This window comes from Dendrobates tinctorius, unplaced genomic scaffold (genome assembly GCF_039654945.1).
Source record: "Dendrobates tinctorius isolate UK_male_01 unplaced genomic scaffold, ASM3965494v1 ptg000070l, whole genome shotgun sequence".
Classification (NCBI taxonomy): domain Eukaryota; kingdom Metazoa; phylum Chordata; class Amphibia; order Anura; family Dendrobatidae; genus Dendrobates; species Dendrobates tinctorius.
In genome coordinates this window covers 77934396-77947524 of record NW_027361738.1, presented here as the reverse complement: position 1 = coordinate 77947524, position 13129 = coordinate 77934396, and the positions used below count along the sequence as shown (strand labels likewise).

At 43.3% G+C, this 13129-nt stretch overlaps 1 protein-coding gene across 4 annotated transcripts in view; it reads right to left on the bottom strand.

Annotated features, from left to right (window-relative positions):
* CDK14 (cyclin dependent kinase 14) overlaps positions 1–13129 on the bottom strand; it is a 701555-nt gene that overhangs the window by 687459 nt on the left and 967 nt on the right. The gene's annotated exons all lie outside the window — the stretch shown is intronic.

The following is a 13129-nucleotide window of genomic DNA, read 5'->3' as shown; positions in this document are numbered from 1 at the left end:
TAAATTCTGATTTGGGAATATCTGGTTGCAGGTAGTAAGTTGCATGCAACTTTGCAATGACAGATCGCAACGCAAGCCATGTGACTTGACTGCCACTAGGAGGTTGCGACTTCCAAACCAATCCTGCTGAGATATAAAAGAAAAAAAAAAAACCCACAAAAAACCTTTATGTTTCTACCTACAGACAATGGACACCTGCAAAAAATTTTAAGAAAATGTTGAAGCACAATAAGGGAGATGCATCTCCTGTGTAACTCCTTCGCTTTTGCTTTGCATCATTTTTGATCCATCTTCCCCACTGTAGATGGAGTGTTTCTTCTTTTTTACTACCTTAATTAAAAAGGCAAAATTAAAATAAGTTGCTGAGAGCAATTGTTGCACTTTTTGCCTCTGTTTCTTATTATAGGCAATACCCATTGTGTTTAAATAAAAAAATAATAAATTAAAAAAAAAAAAGTTTCGCCATCTGTACATGCGAATCCGTAGAGAGAATGAAACAGCTGACAGTGTGCCAGCAAAGAGTTAATGCAAGCTGTATCGCCTTACAAATGAATGTCCTTCTCTCGGCACGCCGCGCAGCGCCAGCTGGTGTTTAATACCCTTTTAAATATCAGAATCGATCCGGCGCTGCACATTTGTAAGGATGACCACGCTGCTGCACTTTACTCCAACGATGGAGGATGTGAATACGTGAGAGGAATCATTTCGGTTACATAGGACTGCGTATTATATATTTGATTTTTTAAATATGGGTGACAATACGAGGAAAGGGGCTCTAAATAGTGCCACACTTGTACGCAGGCAGAGTGTGGTATTGCAGATCAGCCCCATTTATTTAGCTGCAATATTCGCCCAAAGAGAGGAGCAGCATGCCAGGTGTATAATACATTTCAGCAGCTTTCTAATACAGCTCGTGTGTCACTCACTAGAGATCAGTGAATCCAATTAGTTACGACTTTCCTCCCAAAAATTTGGATCCCCCAGAATCTGATATTTTGGGGATTGGATTAATCCAGCAGGCCACCAATTTGTTTGATTCAATTAAGGGTGGGGAAAGGGTATAAATTACAAAAACCGTATACTCACCTGACCTCAAGTATTCTACCGCCTCCCCCACAGCCCCAGTCCTCCAGGACTCTCTTTTTTTCTTTAAATTCTGTTGCTCTGTTTCAGTGCTCAGGCCTCTGACTGCATTCATGGATGCATGCATAACTCCAAATCCAGTGGTGCAACTAGAGCCCGATGAGCCCCGATGCAAAATTTGGGCCTGATCCACCTCCTCCCCCACCACACCCACAAAACCCCTCTGCATGTTGGTCAGATGTATGGGCCCTTGTAGCATTGAAAATTCCATAAGGACATGCAAGTTGTCCCCCCTCCCACATTATGTAGTACCATCCTGGTAGATACGTCCCTCAATCTGGCCCCATCTTAGTATAGATGTCCTCCATCCTGGTATATATGCCCTTATCCTGGTATATAAAGTTGTGCTCAAAAGTTTACATACCCTAGCAGAATTTTTGCTTTCTGGCCTTTTTTTCAGAGAATATGAATGATAACACCAAACCTTTTTCTCCACTCATGGTTATTGGTTGGGTGAAGCCATTTATTGTCAAACTACTGTGTTTTCTCTTTTTAAATCATAATGACAACCCAAAACATCCAAATGACCCTGATTAAAAGTTTACATACCCTGGTGATTTTGACCTGATAACATGCACAGAAGTTGACACAAATGGGTTTGAATGGCTACTAAAGGTAACATCCTCACCTGTGACCTGTTTGCTTTTAATCAGTGTGTGTGCATAATAGCTGAGTGAGTTTCTGGGATCCAGACAGACTCTTGCATCTTTCATCCAGCCACTTACGTTTCTGGATTTAGTCATGGGGAAAGCAAAATAATTATCAACGAATCTAAGGGAAAAGGTAGTTGAACTGTATAAAACAGGAAAGGGATACAAAAAAGATATCCAAGGAATTGATAATGCCAGTCAGCAGCGTTCAAACTGTGATTAACAAGTGGAAAATCAGGGGCTCTGTAAAAACAAAACCACGGTCCGGTAGACCAAAACAAAAATGTTGTCCACAACTGCCAGGAAAACTGTTCAGGATGCAAACGAAAAACCCACAAACAACGTCAGCTTAAATACTGGACTCTCTGAAAACTAGCGGTGTGACTGTTTTAAGATGCACAATAAGGAGGCACTTGAAGAAAAATGGGCTGCATGGTCGAGTCGCAAGAAGAAAGCCATTACTGCACAAAGTATCTTGCCTACAATACACAAATAGCACAGAGACAGGACCACTCAAAACTTCTGGAACAAGGTAGTTTGGAGTGATAAACAACCATAAACGTTACATTTGGAGAGAATTCAACAAGGCCTATGATGAAAGGAACACCATTCCTACTGTAAAGCACGGAGGTGGATCGCTGATGTTTTTGGGGATGCTTGATCTACAAAGGCACAGCAAACTTGGTCCATGTTGAAGTAAAGATGGATGCAGCACGTTATCAGCAAAAAATAATGGGAGGCAAATTTGCAATCATCAGCCCAGAAGCTGCGCATGGGACGTACTTGGACTTTCCAACATGACACCGATCCAAAACAAAAGGGCAAGTCGACCTGTCATTGGCTACAGCAGAACAAAGTGAAGGTACTGGAGTGGCCATCTCAGTCTCCTGACCTCAATATCATTGAGCCACTCTGGGGAGATCTCAAGTGCGTAGTTCATGCTAGACAGATTTTCTATTGGGTTCAGATCAGGACATGCTTCTTACGGAGCCACTCGTTAGTTGCCCTGGCTTTGTGTTTCAGGTCATTGTTATGCTGAAAGACCCAGCAATGACCCATCTTCAATGTTCTTACTGAGAGGAGGTTGTTGGCCCAAATCTTACGATACATGACCCCAGCCATCCTCCCTTCAATATGGTACATTCGTACTGCCCCCTTTGCTGAAAAGCCCCCTCAAAGAATTATGTTTCCCCCACTATGCATCACTGTTGGAACGGTATCCTTAGTGTTGTCCTTCTTCCACCAAACATGGCAAGTGGAGTCGATACCAAAAAGTTTTATTCTGGTCTCATCTGACCACATGACCTCTTGCCATGCCTCCTCTGGATCATCCAGATGGTCATTGGAGAACTTCAAGCAGAACTGGACATGTGCTGGTGTGAGAAGGGAGACATTGTGTGCCCTGCAGGATTTTAATCCATGATAGTGTAGTGTGTTACTAACGGTAATATTTGATACTGTGGTCCCAGCTGCCTTCAGGTCATTTACCAGGTCCTACTGTGTAGTTCTGGGCTGATTACTGGCCTTTCTCAGAATTATCCTTGCCCCACAAGGCAAAACCTTGCAGGGAGCCCCAGACGGAGGAAGATTGACAGTCACCTATTGTCCTGTAGCCCATCTCAGCCTTGTGCAGGTCTACAATTTTGGTCCTGGTATCCTTTGACAGCTGTTTGATCTGGGCCATGGTGGAAAGGTTGGAGTGTGATTAATTGTGTAGACCGGTATCTTTTATACAGATAATGAGTTCAAACAGGTACAATTAATACCGGTAATGAGTGCAGTGTAGGAGACTTCTTAAAGAAAAACTAACAGGTCTCAGAGCCAGAATTCTTGCTGGTTGGTCGGTGATCAAATACTTATTTCATGCAATAAAATGCTATTTAATTATGTAACAATCATACAGTGTGATTTTCTGGATTTTATTTGTAGATTCTGTCTCTCACAGGTGAAGTGTACATACGATAAAAATTACAGACCTCTCCATTCCTTGTAGGGGAGGAGTAAAATCGACAGTGTATCAAATACTTATTTCCTCACTGTATGTCTGTAGCCGGCAGCTGACTTCATTGTGAAGGCAACGGTCAAAGCATGACGTCACTGCCATGCACCCCCAGTCACATGCACGCCGATGTCAGCTGCTGGCCTCTGATTTTCCAGCAACGTGTATTTCAACGCACACACTCCTGCGCCGCAATACACTTCATCTGAATCTGTGTCCGAGGATGCACATTCAGTTGAAGTTTGTTCCGGCATTGGCGGGCCCCTCACCCACACAGACCCCATCACGATCGTTACGCCCCTGTCCAAATCAAAAAAAAAAACAAAAAAAAACCACAGTTTTGGAATGGCCCAGCCATAGCCCAGACCTGAATCCAAATGTAGATCTGTGGGTTGACCTGAAGAGGGCACTGTACACAGGCGATGCCCTTGCAATTTGACAGATGTGGAACTACTGCAAGGAACAGCGGGAAAAAGGTCGCCAATTCTAGATGTGCCGTGCTGATAGACTCCGACCTAAAAAGACTGAATGGAGTCATAAATTCAAAATAAAAGTATGTGGTTATGGGTGTGAATATTTATGCAACCACATTCTTTTAGTTCTTTATTTTCTTTTTTTCCCCACTTGAAAAGATTTCAGCTTATTTTTCCAATTCACTTGGACACTTTATGGGTGATGTTAAAGGGAAAAAAAAAATTTAAATTAATTCTTCTTAGTAGGATTTTTTTTTATTCTAAATGACAAAAACTTTTCACTTTAACGTGGATTGTGTGTCTCCTTGCATGTATGGTTCCTGTTCAGAAAAAAAAACAAAACACACACAACAAAACAAAAACATCCTACTCACCTACCTGTGCACCCTGGCCGTCACTACATCTCGTTTGTTCCAGAGCAATCACGTGGCCCCGCTCATTAAGGTAATGAATATGCACTCCACGCCTATGGGAGTGGAGAGACGTGCATATTCATTACCTTAATGAGCGGGGCCACGTGATCGCTCGGCCGGAAGAGTTACTGGTGCCGGAAAAAACGAGATTCAGTGCTGGAGAGGGTGCGCAGGTAGGCGAGTAGGATGTGTGCTGGAAGCCGGCTGAAAAAAAAATGTGCTGAAAAACTCGGCTTATACACGAGTATATACGGTGATATGATAACTCCGATTTTATATGTTGGATTCATCCTGCACCACAAAACAAAAGTTATTCCCCATTACAAGTATTGTGAAACTCCCCATAATAAAATAGCAAGTTGCAGACAAATTTTTGCCCTGATACATTGCACCAAACCATCAGGATAGGAGGCATTTGTGCTGCTGATGTGTTTAGCTCACCAAGAATATTAAATGTTAGGTTATATGGAGTCGATAGATGTGAACAAGAATGTATCCACTTGCTGACAGCAAACAGAGATATTGAAAACAACAAGAAATTGAAACAAAGAAATTCCTGGAAAAAACAAAACAAAAAAAAAAAAAAACCACAACAACAACAACTGCGTGCACATACAGTACCTTTTTAGCTGAAAAGTTCTACCAATTTTTGAAGCAGAGACGGAGAGTAAACTTTCCAAATCTCAAAACTCTTCAAATACTTGGAGTTTCTTCTATGTGCAGTCTTTTTTCCTGAGTTTTCACAGCAACAATACAAAGTTGTTTAGTTTTGAGTTTTTAATTCTCAGGGTTTCTGCTCCAAAAAGACTCTGTGTGCACATAGCCATTTGCTGCTCTAAAAACTTCTCCGAAAGACTCAATGGGCAGATATTCTATGTGCCCGCAGAGTTTTCTGAGCAAAAAACTGAGTGGAAGCTCGTGGTTTTTGAGAAATTTTGAAATTTGAAAAGATGTACTCAGTTTCTGTTCCAAAAACTCAGACTATGTGCAAAGAGAGAGTTTTTTTGCGGCAGAAATTCTAAGGGTATGTGCACCTGTTGCGGATTTGGCTGCAGATTTGGCCCTGCGGATCCGCAGCAGTTTTCCAAATGATGTACAGTACCATGTTATCCTATGGAAAACAAAAACCGCTGTGCAATTGCTGCAGAAATTCCGCGCAGAAACGCACCGTTTTATTTTTCGCAGCACGTCATTTCTTTGTGCGGATTCCGCAGCGTTTTTACACCTATACCATTATAGCAATCCGCAGTAAATCCGCACAAAAAACGCAGAAAATCCGCAGGTGATTTTACCTGCGGATTCAGCAGATTCCGCGCAGAAAAATCCGCACTGGTATCTGCAACATGTGCACATCCCCTAAATCCTCATCCAAAATCATCCAAATCTCCAAACTCCTCAAAAGCCGTAAGTGGCCAAGTGCACATGGCATCTTTTTCAGGCAGATTCCGCGTGAAATCTGTCTGAAAAAGAGCAGCAAATAAATTGTCAAACTGTCCTAATCCCCCTCAAAAACTTGGATTTTCGGATACGTTTTTCTTGTCAAAGCAGTGCACATTACCACTTTCCACTCCAAAGTTCAGCGACAAGACTCAGGCCCGATTTAATCAAAGATTTTACAGCAGAATTCTGGTGTAAAAAGCTTTGAAAAGTCACAAAATCATTGCACAATGTGGAGCTGTGCAACAATATAGTGACTTTTTTGGCATTTTAACGGCATTTTCACCCAGCTCTCACAAAGTGGGTCGGTACAGGACGTCATTATGAACGGCAGTGTCTTGATGAATAGGGGTCCCAGTGTGTACATACCCAAACGTGCACACCACGTATTTGAAACTCAGCCGAACCCGTCGAATTTTTCAACCAAAAGGCTTTTCAGGAAACTCTGGAGTTTTTTTTTTCTTCCTGAAGCGTCTTTTGTGTTTTTAAGTCAATTTCGGAGCCTTTTTTCTGACAATTTTAGCCACTGGTAGCTTTTTGGAGGGTTTTCCCATGTTTTTTTCCCACAAAGAATCCATTTTTGAATTTTAGGGGCTAAAAAAGCCATTGTGTGCACATAGCCAGGGCCGCCATCAAGGCATTACTGCCCTGACTGGTGTATGGGGCCCAGTCAGCAGAGGGGGCCCGCATCAGGCCCTGTCTCTTCTGCTGATCGGGCCCCAGCAGCAGGATTTTGCCAGTGCAGTAACTGAACCCTGCGTCCAAGTCACAGGGTTCAGTTACACTCTATTGCTGTGCGGGCCCGGTAAATAGTTAAAGCCGCCAGCCAATCGGAGGCTGGCAGCTGACGTCAGCACGCATGTTGCCGGCGTCTGACATCATTGTCAGTCACCGGTGAATGAGCGCTTTCAGCCTGGTGGGAAGATCGCTTGCTGCAGGAGCGTGGCAAGATATGGAGAAAGGGTTTTTTTTTTTCTTTTTATTGAAAGCGGCAAGCCGGCAGAATGGAGACAAGTGTTCTTCCTGCTGCGGGCAGAATGGAGACAGGGGGCAGGATGAAAGATATGGGGGCATAAATGGAGACACAGGGGGCAAAATGGAGGCACGGGGGGCATGACTGGAGACACAGGAGGCAAAATGGAAACACGGGGCGGGATTGGAGGCACGGGGCAGAATGAAAGATATGGTGGCAGGATGAAATATATGGGGGCAGGATTGGAGACACAGGGGGCAGGACGGAGACAGATCGGGCAGGTTCATGAGACGGATGGGGCAGGATGGATACTCATGAGGGCAGGATGGGAGAACAAATGGCTGGAGCCAGGAATGAGACACACGGGGGCCAGGATGGGGGTATTATTACCATAGGGGCTAATTAAGGGATATTATTACTGCATGATGTATTTTTTTAGTATACTGTTTAAAATGGGGGGGCGGTCCTCTTACTGTGCAGAGTGATACTATGTCGCCTTTTTTTCTTCATTTGGTGCAGTGTAGAAGTTGGGAAAAAAATAAGTAATGTGTTCTGCAAGCTGTGCTCTAGAAAACAGTGTTATTTCCTGCAGAGACGAGCCCTGGCGGGAAGAAGTGACGTCGATCTGTGCTGGATGAAGATGAAAGACTTGACCTAGAGGCATCACTGGTGAGTCAGTGTGTTACCTATACACTGATACTATACACTGTATACTATATACAGCGGTCCTGTGTACAATGTCACCAGTGATCACTATTTCCTTTACACTGACACTGCATACTAAGTACAGATCTCCTATGTATAATGGCACATATGGTGATATTAGTATTGTGTTTTTTTTTTATTATTATTATTGATCAGTATTGTAGTATTCAGTCACAAAGTGGTGGTAATATGTTGTCCATGGTAGTATTTGTTCCTTGTGTGTGGTATTATTGGTCACCATGTGGTTTTAACATGTGGTTTGGTCATGGTATGGCAGTATTTGTCTCTTGTATGTGATATTATTCGGTCACTATGGTTTTAATATGTGGTCTGGACACGGTGTGGTGGTATTTGTTCTTTGTATGTGGTATTATAGGTCGCTGTGTGGTGGTAATATGGTGTCTGGTCATGGTACGGTGGTATTTGTCCCTTGTGTGTGAAATTATTGGTCATTTTAAAAATATACCTAAAGTGTATTGCATATTTTAATAAATGTTTAATAAGTTAGAGTACAGCAGGGCCTGGCCAAAAGAGTCTACCGTGTCATGGTGGGGGCTTAAAAAAAAATATTTTGGCCAAAACAAAGGCTGCTGGTTATACATGTGATCTGGTGATGGGAACTGTTAGGCTGAGTTCACACGTGGCTTTTTTTTGTGTTTCCGTGGCGGTTTTAACCGCGCGATTTTGCCGCGAAAAATAAGCATCCCATGCGATTCTGCAATGCTGTGCTAATGCTGCGGTTTTTACTGCGGCGGAATCGCTTCACGGTAAAAAAACGCAGCATGATCATTAATTTTGCGGAATCGCGGCGATCCTGCACCCATAGGAATGCATTGTTCCGCTTACTTCCCTCATGTGGCTGTGCACACCATGCGAAAAGTAAGCAGAACAATTGCGGATGGTACCCACGGTCCGGAGGAGAGGAGACTGTCCTCCGGGCTCTGGGCACCATATCCCTGTAAAAAATAGAATTTAAAATAAAAAAAATGGTGTTATTCTCACCTTCCGACGTCCCGTGCAGCCTTCCTGCCTCTCTCCACGCTCTCGTTCCCAGTAATCCTTTGCGAAAATGCCCGCGATGGCGTCCGTTCTCGCGGGATCGTGAAGTCTCGCGGTCATTCGCGCGATGTCATCGCAAATTACCACGAGACGTCGCGATCCCGCGAGAACGGACGTCATCGTGGGCATTTTCGCAAAGGATTACTGGGAACGAGAGCGTGGAGAGAGGCGGGAAGGCTGCACGGGACGTCGGAAGGTGAGAATAACACCATTTTTTATTTTTTTTATTATTTTTTACATTTTATCTTTTACTACTGAGGCTGCATAGGCAGCCTCAGTAGTAAAAAGTTGGTCACATTTGTCAAACACTATGTTTGACGAGTGTGACCAACCTGTCAATCAGTTCTCCAAGCGATGCTCCAGATCGCTTGGAAAACACTACCATTTTGCAAGCTAATTACGCTTGCAAAATGCTAGTTTTTCCGCGGGAATTTAAAATGCGATTTTCCCGCGGAATGGAATTCCGGAACTCTTGCGGTAATTTCCACGAGAGTTCCGCTACATGTGAACTTAGCCTTAATGTGTGATTGGTGAGAAGTGGAGTTTTTCCAAGAGAGAGCGGTGGGACTGTGGACAGTTCGAGGGATGGAGGCGGGGCTGGGGTGGAGTCTCACGGGGGCCCCGAAAATTTTTCCAGTATGGAGCCCCAAAAAATTCTTAGTAGCAGCCCTGCACATAGCCACTAATTTTAAAGCAAAAAAAAAAAAAAGACGGTAAAAAATGTCCAGTCGTCTTCCAGGCATCTTTTGAGCTTTCCCATTGACTTTTACAGTCAAGTACAGAATGTCTTGTGAATGCAAAATGCCTGATGAATGGACACATCACTTCTTTTAACCACTTGGCGTTTTTTTATAAACCTGAGGCGGTTAGATGTTCAAAAGCCTAAACATGTGCACAGCGAGTCGGTTTTATGTAGAAATGCTATGTTCATTCTTTTGAGCTTTTTCTGACAGGTTTTTCAGGCGATTTTTGCTGGTGGGTTTTTTTTTTTTGCATTTTACCAGCGCTTTTTGGTTAACTTTTTATACTGGCACGTTTCCAGATTTATTTATTTTTTACTACATTCCACAATGAAGAATCCCCTCAAAAAAAAGTCACCTGAACATCTTTTGATCTTTGCCATTGACTTCTATTGTAAAGTATAGCGAGTGTCTACAGAGTGAAAACCACCTGAAGAACGGTGGGGTCGCTCCGTTGTCGGACGGGTCGCTCCACAGCAACTCATTTTTACATAGAAAGGTTCATTCTCTTAAGTGCTTTTTTCAGGTGCGTGGACCTGCCTGAAAAAATAAAAATGTTGTGTGAACACATCCCAATGGTGACCTGGGTTGAGCAGACATCGACCCGTTGCCGGAGAAGACCTTGTCTGGCGGATGTCAGATGAGGACACTTCTTGAGGCACCTTTATAAAAAAAACCGTCACACCGAGGCCGGACAAAAACAATGGCTGCCACTTTGTCTCCCTAACACCTAGATAAGGCTCAGCCGAACAATCCAGCTGTAAAGAGCGGCCTGATGTAGCAGGGCTGAATTGGTCAGCGAACCATTCCTTCTCTACGCTGTGATGACGGCTGACAACACGATTAGGACTTTCCACAGAATTGAGGAAAAACCTGAGGCCGCATCAAGGAGAATTGTAGCAGAGCTGAGTCTGTCATGCAGCACATCTGACCATAACGAAGCTAATTAGCAGAGTCGTCTCTTTCGCTATTTTTGCCACCGTGCAAATAAAAGTTACTGACAATGATGACCCAACTATAGCCATACAGACACATCATGGACGGGCGTGGGTCACAACACCGCTGGTATAGATTAGTAAGGGAGATACCAATGGAGTAGTTGCCCACGGCAACAAATTAGATTGAGGCCTTTGAGAAAAACGGGAAGCGGAATACGACGGGTAACCGAGGGCGACTACTCCACCTGCCTTTGTGACAGTCTGGACACAGACTCCTCAGATTAGAACATCTGTCTGGGTACAGCAGACATAATGGGGCAGATTGATCAAAAAATGTCTACAAGAAAAAAAAAAACTCTGTTGTCCATAGCAACCAATCACGGGGAAGCTTTCGTTTTAACAGAGCTGTTTACAAGATGAAAGCTGAGCTCTGATAGGTTGCTATGGACAAAGACTGTTTTAAGAAACGATCACGTTCAGGATCGCCGTCGTGGCCGGAGGGCTGATGATTGCGGTCAGGACTAGAAGCTCGGAATAAGGAACATTTATGAGGCGGTTGCCGGTTGTTGCAATGCATTGGACATAGGTTCCTATAATGATTCACATTGCAGCAATAATTTGACGGCGGCTCTTTAAGAGGAACTGAAAACTTTTCCAGGGTATTTGGAGCATGTAGGGATCACACAGGAAGTGGTAAAACAAGGAATGTCTCCAGATATGAAGTCACCAGAGAAGATCCCACACTACATAATGCGGAATACACCGAGAATGGTCACATCCAATGCAGACATAATACCAATGCAGCAGAGCAGAGTTTGTCAGGGGCAGAGTGGAGATTAATAACGAAGACTATGATCATTAAATGGGGTCCCGGTGCTCAAAATGCAGATGTAGCAGAGCCAAGCCGGTCTTGTGTGGTGTATATGGCGATAAAAGAGGATGGAGCTTGATACGGTGAACATACAGAAGGAGCAGAGAGGAGTTTGTCATATGCAGATAAAGCAGAGCTGCACGGTGTATACAGTACATGGGCGATACGTAGAGATGAGCTTGTCATTAGTAATTGATAAGGCACAGCTGAAATGTATAATATATACTATATATATACACTATATATATATATATATATATATATATATATTTTTTTTTTTTTTTCCCAGTTTCCTGCACTATATGCAATACAGCAGAGATGAGTTTGTCATTTGTGGTTGATAAAGCAGAGCTGAAATTGAGATAGCTATATATGTCATTGTTAGTCATATGTGGTCAATATATTCCGATACAGCCTGGATGAGCTTGTCATGTGCAGGTAAAGGAGAGCTGAGCTAAGTATAAAGTACACGGGCTGTATACAGAGAGGAGCTTGTCATTTGTGGTCAATATAAAGCAGCACTGAAATGTAGATCTGTGGCCTGTCACATAGCAGACACAGCAGAGCTAATCTGTATATAAAGTATATGGGATATATGCAGAGAGGTGCCAGTCATGTGTGGTCAAGGAAAAGTAGAGAGGAGTTTGTCATTTGCAGATGAAACAGCGCTTGTCCTATACTGAAGCAACACAGATGAGCTTGTGGTATATGCAGAGCTGAACTAATTATTCTGTGTTTTATGCAGATGCAGCAGAGTTGAGCCTGTCATATATGCAGATCAGGATAAGCTGCTTTCAGGTGTACTAAATACATGCTTGTCTTATGTAGTCTACTTGCAGATAAAACAGGGCTAAACTGGTCATAGGTTACCATCAGCAGAGAAGAATTAGTCAGAAGAAGCAGAGTCAAGCTTGTCATGTGTAGTCTATGTGCAGATGAAGCAGAGCCAAGACCATTGGATATGGTCAGTATGCAGGTATGGCAGAGCCAAGTTTGTCACATGAAATGTATGGGAAGATAAACTAGAGCTATGCTTGTTGTGGAGGAGCAGCAGAGAGGAGTTTGTCATATATACAGATACAGCAGAGCTACTAGGAGGATGGTATGTGTTCTGGATACAAGAGCAGCAGAGAGGAGCTGGTCATGTATACAAGTTTATATATAGGAGCTGCAGAGATGTCCTTGTCATATACACTAGCTTTTAGCTCTGCTTTCTGTGTATTATATGCAGGAGCAGCAGAGATAAGCGTGTCCTGTGCACAGTAAAAGCAGAACTGCCTTGTCATAGGTGGTCAATCTACAGATACAGCAGAGCTAATCTGGTTATAGGTGCATAAGAAGCAGAGAGGAGCTTGTCATACAGTCTGAGGTCTATTTGCACATAATGCAGAGAAACTTGTTATCTGTGGTCACTATGCAGATGAAGCAGAGCTGTCTGGGCTATGTGCAGAAGGGGAAGTAATGAGTTTTGCCATGATACACAGACGAGCCTTTCATAATCTACTTGGTGATTAATCAATCTGGTCACTATGTAGATGAAGCAGAGCCAATATGGTTATAATGTTGGTTGTATGCAGGAGCAGAAGAGATGAGCTTGTCATATATGCAAATCACTATGCAGATGAAGCAGAGCTAATCAGGTTATATGAGCTTGTCATGCAGTATGTGGAAGTCTCCTTGCAAATACAGCAGAATCAAACTGATCATATGCAGATGAGGGGAGTTTGT